At 40.7% G+C, this 10,671-nt stretch overlaps 1 long non-coding RNA gene across 1 annotated transcript; it reads right to left on the bottom strand.

The window, feature by feature from the left end:
• Positions 1-6,469: 6,469 nt before the first annotated feature.
• LOC113963872 lies at positions 6,470-10,310 on the bottom strand. Its single transcript, XR_003532990.1, has 2 exons — positions 10,164-10,310; positions 6,470-8,540 (listed from the first exon to the last, which is right to left on the bottom strand). It is a non-coding gene; the product is annotated as an uncharacterized LOC113963872 (long non-coding RNA).
• Between the last annotated feature and the right edge of the window lie 361 nt (positions 10,311-10,671).

The raw sequence follows: 10,671 nt of genomic DNA, 5'->3' as shown, positions 1-10,671 counted from the left end.
GGAAAAGAAATTGTAACCCTACCACCTCCCATTTTTCTCATGTTGGTATAGCTATGTGTTGATCAAGACTTAAAAGGGACAGCAGTTTGCCAGGGCTGAGAGTGACCGTGCAGATAACAGAGCAAAGCAAAACAGTCATGGAAGAAGAAACTGAAAATATATCAAAAAGCATCACAATTGACTCAGGTCTTAATAGTTAATACATAAAACATGCCAATACTTTAATTGAAGGCAGATATTACTCAGTTGAGCAGCAGTCATGAAATCTTTTTCTAATTCAGGAAGTGCTTAAAACTGATCAGAGAATTGGAGTATGTGTTTTTTTACGGTTTAGGGACTGAAAATGATGATACAAATGAAACCGCTGAGCAAGAAAGTTCATTTCAGGCTAATGTACAAACACAGCTCGAAAAACTCAGGGCTCCCTTATCTTATAAAAGTAATCACGGCATTCATCTCTACCTGATGCAGCATACTTTTCTAGTTAAACAACCTTACAGATGATGAGCATAGCTATAATTTTTCAAAAATGGAGTCACTGTTCACAAATTTAAACACAATTGTAAAAAAATCAGTTCAGGAAATATATACTTTTCAAAACTTGTAAGAAGAGGAAAGTCATTAATTAGAAACACAGAACTGTCCATCCTGCCATCAGAGCTCAATGTTTGTTACTCAAGGTACGTCCTTGTCACACTTCTGTTCACTCAAGGGCACCTTTCAATTAAGAGGGAGAAGAAACGATAGACAGGAAATCACAATTTTCTCTTTTAAGAAAATTCTTTGTTCACTGCTAACCACATCTAAATGAAATACAGGGTGCAAAACTCTTTATTTTTACTGATCCAAACAGCATCATACAAAAACAGCCAGACAGAAGGTAGGGGCAAGATCTGTCCTCACCTGCACAGCCCTCATTGCCCTGTGCATGTTCCAGCTCACTGTGACAACATAACTGCAAAAAACCCTTTCCTCCACTGACTACGTTTTGGTCACATCAACTTCTAAATGCATTTCAAGTAGCCCATTTATATCAGTAGAAATGTTTGGTTGTCACAGAAGGGAATTTGATGCAAAGGCAACATTGACTCCTCCAAGTGCGCAATCCCCAGCAGCCTCCCAGCCAGGGGTGCAGAGCCACTCACACACACAGATTGCTTGGTCCAAACAACAGCAGTGTCTCATGCACACAGGCCCAATTTCAGGTCTCCCCTTGCCATCCTAAACCATCTTTTTTTTTTAAACCCATCTTTTTCCATTCCAAGTGCCAAAAAAAAAAAAACGGTAAGGACAGTGTTATTGTAACATGATGCTCAGGGCATGTGCTGTACACCATAAGGGCAAGTAGGGGTTGAGATGATGTTGGGATAGCATGGAGGGCTGGGAAGAGAGAGAGAGCAAGGAGCCAAATTGAGTGCAGTCTCTACTGCCATCTGGAACAGTAACTGAGGTAGAGCCTCCAGACACATCCAAGTTTTCTCCTACAGAGGACCAGCTGCTTTGATCCAAAAGACAAGCTGGGACTGAAGCAATGTGCGCAGTGTGCATGACTGGGCAAAGACACAGGAATGAAGCAGAAATCTAAGGCAGATGCACCCTATTGTAGCCCCCCACAAATCCATAGTGGGGGGACAAACTTGAAGACAGCAATGTAATGGAAACTGAACCTGGAAAATTTCAAACCAAAGCGAGAGAAACACAGTAAGGGCAGAATTAATTACTCATGGGAAATGATATATTCATTGTAACTGTAACTGGTTCAATATTATTGAGCTCTTTCTAAGAGTAACACAGTGGAGTGATGGGCACAGGATAACAGTTTGTGACAGAACTAAAATAAACACCTGCCACTGAAGCAGCCCTAAAAACCAATTATTTAACTACATAGGTTTGCATCTGTCTTCTATAAAATTTTATTAGCTTTATGTGACACTAAATAACTTAAGAATGCCTCCACATTTGAGAGAAATTCTAATCTATCACCATTCAAAAAAAGGACATTCTGTTTTTCTCTGAAAATTCCCTCTGCCAATATGCTAATCATATTATTGCTGATCCACGAGAGGTGAGGGGGTGGAGTAACCTAATACAATGAGAGAAACATGAACCAGTGAGTATAACACAAGGCACAGACATGCATTCTTATAAGCCTCATTTCACATTCAATATAACTGCTCTGTTTTACTGACAGTTTAAATCATAATGACAATGAAACTGAAGATTCCTACTGACGGTAATATAACTATCTAGCACTTTCTTCATTTCTTTGAGCAGCTTGAATACATTCAGAGTAATAAATAAAAATGTGTGTTACAGTTTATGGTTGGTGAGGCAATGTAAGGTTGCAGATAATTATTTATTATTTTTTTCAAATAACATTTCTTTCCAACCTTCAATCAAGCTATTGTTCCAATCTACTTGGATACATAGGAGAATCAGGTCCTAAAACATTCCCATAAGCGAGATTAAGGCCCAAACGAGCCCAGACGCTGGATCCCAAAATGACAACTTAACTTTATTTTGTAACACAAAGGAGCAGAGAGAAAGAAGGGACATATAAAAGTAGGAAAAGCTAAGGGTAACTGTTAAAAGCACAGGACAGGAGTTACCATTGCCATGAAGTGCCGCTGGCTTGCAAGCTGGTAGATCTCCATTGGGTTTCTACCATGGTTGCCTTGTAGCCTCCGAGAAATGAGCTGAACTGGCAGGGTAACAGAGTGGCAGCAGCTCCCGCAGCAGTCCTCAAACACTCCCCCTGGAGTCACCGAGCACAGCATTAAATACCCTCGCCGTGGTAGCCCCTGGATGTCCATTGGCCAGTTCACCAGTGTGAGAAAAATCTCATTTATTAAATTTAGAAAGATGGCAAAGGTTTGCAAAACAAAAGGAATAAAACGAAAAGGAAAAATTAATTACAACATGTGTTGGGTGTCCTAGACATGCAGGATTCCCAGGAACACACCCTCCAATTCGAAAGTCCCGCTTTTTAAACATTCTTAAGGTTCAACCCTGTTTACGTCATAGAAGAGGCGTTCCCCTCTCCCTGGTTGGCCGTGTCGTGCTGGGAGGTGGAGTGTCCAGCAGCATGGCAGCTTCCAGGACCAGCCATGTGGTATAAGGTGTTTCCTTACCAATATTCATTTTACAGTTCCCTATTCCCGTTCGCATGTTTCCCTGACACCAGTTCCAGGCTGAATCCGGCATCTTATAACTCCGCGATACGCCTTATAGGTTAGTAAAGAAAAACTCCTACGTTAGTGATTTGTTTAATTCATTTGCTTGTAATAAAACTGATTCTTTATTTCTCACAACCAGTATCCAAGCAAAGTTCGCCTGGTACTGAGATGGGTCCTGAGTATCCATTGGCTGGTTCCCCAGTCTCCAAGCAAGATCTGCCTGGCATACCTTATATGGGAGAGTAAGTCCTTGCCATGTTCTTGATTGTAACAATTTTTTATCTTTTTTGTTCGTCTACCTGCCCCGATGGCTTGCTAGGTGCCTCCTGGAGCTTTTGCAAGTAGCTCAGCTCCCGCAGCAGCCTAGCTGTGGCATCAAGGCTTTTTAGCTCCATGCTCGAGACAACTGCAAAGCAGACTCCATCTTTTAATCACTTTATTACAGCTTTCAATTAGGCTGAGTTACTAGAGGCCAGAAAAAATAAGAATTTTGTAAAATCTTTCAAATATTAAATCCTTTTCCAGAACAATTCAAATCCTGTGAGACCTCCTTGTATGTCTTCTAGTGGTCACTTGAGCAGCAATAGCCTTTTATCAAGTATTGAATGCAATGAGCTGTCCCCTATTGCCAAGATCTTCCTTCCCTACAGTACTGCAGGATCAAAGCACAAAGCTCAGAAAAGAAATATTTAGGTAGCAAACTAGTTCTTTGTCTAATTAAAATGCTTGAAGCCCACAAGTGTTAAAACCCAATTTTCTACATAATGACCTTTCTCTCCAGTAACATTCAATAATGAACACTTCTATGAATATATAACTCCCAGCTTGTCTACACAAGGGCACTCGTACACCCCTGCTTCTGTCCAAGCATCTGCACCAAGTACCACAGGGTTCAGCCAGCACATTTACTTCAAGCAACTCCTTCAAAGTGTCCCTCAACAAGTTGCTTTTGGTGAGTAAGGCAACCCATCCACCTTCTAATTCTGCTTTTTCTGCTGTGGCTTTAGCTAGATTTTCTGATAACCAGGCGGTCTTTGTCTAACAAACAGCAGGTCACCAACTGAGGAGCTGCAGACACAAAGCGAGATATGGCAGTGTTATAGGTTAGAAATCCAAAGAGTGGGAATTTTTCTTCCCCCTGCCCCCACTGTAGGAAAGATGGAGTTTGAATGGAAAGGGGGGCAATGAGTGTTACAAAGGACCTAGAGGCAAAGCCGAATTCCTAGCTAATGGCCCATCAAGGCTGGAGAGGGGGGGCGGGAAGGAGTTTCTGAGATTTTGGTAGCTGGCCCAGGCTCACAGGGGGGAGTTGCTGGCTGCCCTTACACAGGACAGGTCAGTTTTGCTGGGTGCTCTCTCTCTGGAACGGCGACAGTGTCTGTGTGCGGGCATTTCCGGAGAAAAAGCCTGGAAGCTGGGCTTTTCTGGCTTCTTGTCCTGGTGAAGCCGGATCACAGGTCTCGGCTGGCTTTGCACACTGCCTCGTGACTCCAGCCGGAGCCTACAGTGTTTTCATCGGAGAGCTCCGTGCTCACTGAGGGAGAGAGGAGTCTTGAGACACCGTCATCTGGGAACAACAGTGAGTTCTGTTGGGGGTGGACTGCTTTCCTTTCCCCCTTTCTTCCATTGGGGGAAGGGTCCCCCATTTTCTTATTCGGCTTCTCCTGTGATCCGAGACCACCCCGCAGACCCCCTTCCCGCACAGTGACCGCCAGAGCCCGACAGCGCCCCCTGCAGGTCACCACAGAGAACTGCAGGCTCTGCACCTCCAGCGACCCAACAGCACCCCCTGCAGGCCATGATCAGGACTGTGCTAAAGGACAGAGAAGTATTCATTCAGACTTTTTTGTTTGGTTTTTTTCTTTTGTCTGAAGGGGACTTTTTGAGTACAGGACTATTGCCTAGGTTTTTTTGTGTTCTGTTACTGTTCTTGCCAACATACATATATCTTTTAATAAAGGGTTGTTATTTCTTCTGTTTTTTCTACACTTCCTTGATTAAAGCCCCTTAATTTTGAATTCACAATTGCTGAGAGAGAGGAGTTTGGTTTGTCTCATAGCTCATCCTCTTTAGCAAACTTTCCAGTCTCTTCAGACTGAGACAGGCGGGTAATTACTAGACAAGCTCAAAGTCTTACTATGATACGAGCCAATTTTATCTGCATATGAGAAACTGCAGCTGGATCATTGGTTGCTTGAATAATAGAATTCAGCCCTTTGTACATTTTTTTCTACAGAAACAACAGATTTAGGAACTCAAGTCCAATATTAAAAAAAAACCAAATCAACAACCCCATCCTTAAAGCTACTCCACTGTGTATTGTCAGGCCACACATTCACAAAAACACTGTAGTCTCTTTTCCCTTCGCCTGTCACCCAGGGGTCTGGTTATCACTCTTTGATGTCAGCTTTGATACAACCAGACTGCTTTGAAAAGTGTAGTATGAGAAAGAGCTGTAAGACATCTTATCAGGGGCCTCTGCACTTGGCTTAGGAGTTGCATTTGAGCTCAGGTCCCTGCTATCAGTCCTTGCCTGAGTTGCATTATAGATATGGCTGTGCCTGGCTATATCCTTTGCTGATCCTGTGATTGCTTTCTGATTTGAATTTGCAGCTTGGGTTCATACCTGTCCCATCATTACAGCCGCTTCTGTGTAATTTTGTACTTTGTCATTCAACAAGCAGTGGAATCAGTGAATCCTGGTCTATTATGGATTCACATACACTACAATTACTCTCCTCCACTCCTTACATCCTTCACTCAGAAACAGCAGGGCTGCTCTCACTGTCTCTACAAGAGCTCACTTATATTAAAAGCCTGAACTCCCAACCCGCATTACCTCCCCATCTCCACCATACCTCTGAATCTCTTACAATGTGAACATTAGTTTTCTGAGTTTCTTACTCCACTGAAAGGAGTAAATGGAAAGTCATGACCAAAGCAGATGGACCTGTGATAGAGGCTACTTCTGGCCATTTACTGAAGAAATCCATTAATACAACACCAATGGCAAATAAGTAACAAAGTCTATAGTGTTGACTGTCAGCTTTTCAAATAAAAAGCTAGTCTGGCATCAGCCTGTACCAACTCATGCTTGTTTTGTCAAGCAAGAGAAACTTTTGGAGCAGCTTGAGCATCCAACCCTGACTACTGATGGAGAACTTAAAATCACTGTTATGACAACTCACTGATGTGCACCACGAGCAAAGTGTATTGATTTTGTCTCTAATTCCTCCAGAATGATACATTTATGAGTTATTCTCCTGTCTTGCAGAGAAAGTTCAGTCCAGCTCAAAGTATAGCAGAGATAAATTAAATTTGTTATTATTATTAGTCTATTTTGCTGTCAGTATGCCAGGTAATTTCTGCTCAACAACACAGACTAAACAAGTAGCTTTATATTATTCTTCTGAAACAGCAGCAAAAACTTACCATATTTGTTCAACTGCTTCCATAGTAGAAGGCGGTATTTAGGAAAGAAAAAAATGACCAAAACAAGCAGTCAAACATTACATTTTTATCTCCTGATTTGTTTTCTATGACACATACAAAGAAAATCACACTACTTCACACTTCTCTGATTCTTTTCAGTGTTGACTGTACAGTTACAGGCAATGGAACGTGATCCAGCAGAAGCTGAGTTTATGGCCAAAAGACAGGGTGTCACTCTTCCTATTACGCCTGTGCATGCCAGTATTTCTTCTCCAAGGGTGAAGTACTTTTCTCTTGGCTTCTGTAACTGTTCTTGAAGAGCCCATAATGGTCTTCTCAGAGTTGATGTCATGTATTTGCGTAAATGTGGCTACAAAACACTGTCTCCAGGTATTTTTTCGTCATTCAGTAAAGATAAAGTAGCATTACATTATGAACTCTGGTCACTTGTAACTATGGTTTTCACCAATTCAAGATGAAGCTGTGCTTCATTTGTTCAGGACACACTTTAGATTTCATGCTTTAAACAGTTTTATGGATGAAACATAGTTTAGACCGAAGTTTTCTTTTTGTGATATAAGAATTAAGGATGATTAAAATACTTGTAATTATCTTAGTGGTGGGGCTTGCATAATTATAGCAGCTTATTCTGCACCCTGGTTCTATCCCACTGGAGAACGCATGTTCCCCTGAAAAGACAATTCTATTTGAAGCGGCATGTGAAAAAGTGAAATTTCAATTCTGCTAAGCTGATATACTGTAGTATGTCCTGTAAATGTTCTTGTTTCACAACTCATCAGCTAACACTGGATTTCAGGTGTTTATCAAAAACACTAATCATTAGTTCATTCAAAAGCATTAGATTCAGTTTCAAATATATGGCATATGTTTGAGACACAAACATAATCCACTGAGTATCATTTGAGGGCTGTGAGTGCTCTGTTAATTTGAAAAAAACACTATAAATCAAGATTTAAAAACATCTTTGCACCCTGAACACTTGCATTACTCCTGTGTATAGACAGAGTTGGCTTGCAATCATTACAACTCTATTTAGCCTTTCTAGATCTAACCAAAGAAAACATTTTCTTTCTTCCTTGTCAAAACGGTGGAAGCATCCACTCAGGAGATATGATTTATTTGATAGAAATGTTCAGAGCAGATATTTAAGTTCTCGCAATGAGAATTCCTACAGAGATTGACAGCCGATTGAGTTTATTGCCTGGTTATCACACAAAGTCAAATTCTAACAATGACTAATGCTTTGCACAGCTGTAACTGCTCTCTGAACTACCTCATGTAATCGATTAAACTTGAATCAATGTTATGGGAGTGTTTTACAATGTGGAAGCATTTTTGCTTGTTCAATGCAGCCAACAAACTTACCCCCTGTAGGACTATACACATCAGGAACTCCAGCAGTATGAGTCAAAAATCATATTTGCATGCAGCCAGGCAAGCACAGGATTTGTTTCCTCAGGTGGTTTATGAGATACAGTCTTGATTAAGTGACCATCTTCTAAAGCATTGATTTGAACAGTACAGAGACTCCAGTGCACATAGCCAACATTAAATGTATAAGCTTACAGCCACCTTCTGAATGCAGCAGAAACAATAACAGCATCGCTCACTCCCAGCATGCTGTACTCGGGATTTCCAGCTACATCAAAACACTACTCCTGCTGTTCATGCAGTCTTTATTAAGTGTCCAAGCAGCTCGGAGTGTGCAAGCGAGCCCTTCTCCAGGCCACACAGTGCAGGCTGCATGGGCTTCCACAGCCTCGCCACACTGGGAGTTTGACGACCTCTGGCTGTTTTCAGTGTCCACAGTCAAGGTCTTTTTTTCCTTTCTCAGGCTATCTGAAGGGCACCCTCTTCTGTCCAGCACCCAAACTGCAGCACCACAGTAATTTTCACAGATGTTTCTTGATTCTGTAAATGAAAATTGCAGTACTGAAGTTTTTCTGTGAGATTAGTAATTCCACGATCCAGCCTGCTCCATGATAGATAGAAGACTGTTCTGCATATGTTAATGAAGACAACAGGTGTAAAGGAAAATTAAAATATTACATGGAAAGCAGGAAAATTTACAATGGGTAGGATTGATAGAACTGTTTTTCCAGTAGAAATGCAGGTACCTCAGTTATAAGGAGTACGATGAATGTTATTCACTCATAATTCTCTGAAGAGCTATCCTTGCCGAGTAAATGTAAGAAGCTTACTGTTTTTTTCTGGGTGGATTGTCTCAAATTCCAAGCTTTCATTACAACAATCCAGGACTAGGAATTGTTGCCATGTCTGCTTCAGAAAGAGGTTGTTTCACTTGGTTTTGTAAAAGTTTTAGGGAGGCAGTGTCTGTCCCAGTTCATATCCATCCCCACAGCTATGTATTTATTTAATTGAAACAAACAAAACCTTCTCCCTCCTCTGTTCAACATCTTTCTTTTACAGCGATGCAGGGGAAAGAAAAAAATTCCCCCGTTTCTTTTTAGAACAAAGAAACCTATGACACATGGTCATAGCAAAATACTTTACAGGCTTTATAAATTCAAGATTTCATAACATATTTGAAGGTAATAAGAGACACACTGCCTCTATCAATAAGAGATGCACTGCCATACAAATGCATAACTAAGCACTGATCTCACTGAATTTTTACCACACTTCATTGTCATATCCTGTGTAATTTTAGACCAGAAGAATATTTACTTGGATGGGATATAAAACAGGATGTATCTCTTTTGATCCTGCAATTTTTCATTTTATTACAGCCACCTAATCATGCAGTTAGATACAGATTTAGCTGGAGGATAAAAGAAAAGATCCCTGTGTTTTCCACAACTATGGGAATTGAAGCATTTACATTAAATCTATTTTCTTTTGCACAATTTGCCTTCAGAGAAGAAGCTAAAAAAAAGACTTCAAAATAAAATCAGAATTTTAGAATCAGTAATTCTATCCTTACGTTTACAGAGAAAATTTCTACAATGTGGAAACATTCTTTAAAAATATTAAAGACAGCAATTGGTAAAAATGTGTACTGTAGCTAAAGAACTAGCAAATATAAGTCTCCTTGCTATCAGAGCTTGTATACACCAGATTGCCCCCCTAACCCTGGTAAATACAGTTGAGGAGCTTGAATGAATTTGCCGCACTAAACTGCATGTATGAGTGACACCTGTGGGATGCTGGAGAAGATGAATGTTCCTTCCCGTATGAATTTGCTCCTGCATACATGGGGTACTGAACCCAGAGACACACCAGGGTATAGACTAGGAAAATTTGAATGCCCTTAATGAGAAGAATAATAAAATGGAATGAAGTGTGGTAGTGTAAATGCTCTGTCGTGCTGCTGGGGAGCAACAAGAAGAGTCTTCACAATGAGCTGAGAGCTGGTAATACAAGATAAGAGACAGTCACAGAAAACTGTGAGAAAACTGTCAGCCACTGTGGTCCACCATGAGCCACTCAAACTATGAGGCGAAAAGGACAATAGCTGTGAAAAAGGCAAGTATCACAAAGAAGGCAAAAGAGAGGTGTTTCTGGTAAAGATACCTGAATATTGAATCATGCTGAATTCTCATCTCAAATGCTGTGTATCGTCTGTGTACTCTTCAGGAGAGATGAATTCACATTGGACTACAGCTACTCGGATAAGCACACAGAACCCCTCTCTGACATGTGTAGTATGATTTAGTCTGCAAAAATAAAGGTTGACAGGAAAAATGACCACACAGAAAACAGATGGTAAGTGACATTTTGGAGAAAGAGATACAACCTAAAGGACGGGGAGTTTTTATATGAAATGTAATATAGTATAAATGGATTGAGAACATATTTAACCTAGGAATCAGAAAAATATTTTTAATCTTCAGAGAGTTTAGAGGCTCTGGAACAGCTTTTCAGTGGGAGTAATGGTAACAAAAAACTTAATTTCAAGATGAAGATTAATAAATTTGTAAATGGTGGGATAATATATGTGGTGTGACCTGCATTAGGGATAGAGTAGCAAAATTGTCCCAGGAAGCCCTTACTAGGCCTACATTCATATCAACAGCCTCAT

Source organism: Neopelma chrysocephalum, unplaced genomic scaffold (genome assembly GCF_003984885.1).
Source record: "Neopelma chrysocephalum unplaced genomic scaffold, ASM398488v2 Primary Assembly neopelma1_26, whole genome shotgun sequence".
Taxonomy (NCBI): domain Eukaryota; kingdom Metazoa; phylum Chordata; class Aves; order Passeriformes; family Pipridae; genus Neopelma; species Neopelma chrysocephalum.
This window is presented reverse-complemented; position numbering and strand designations above follow the sequence as displayed.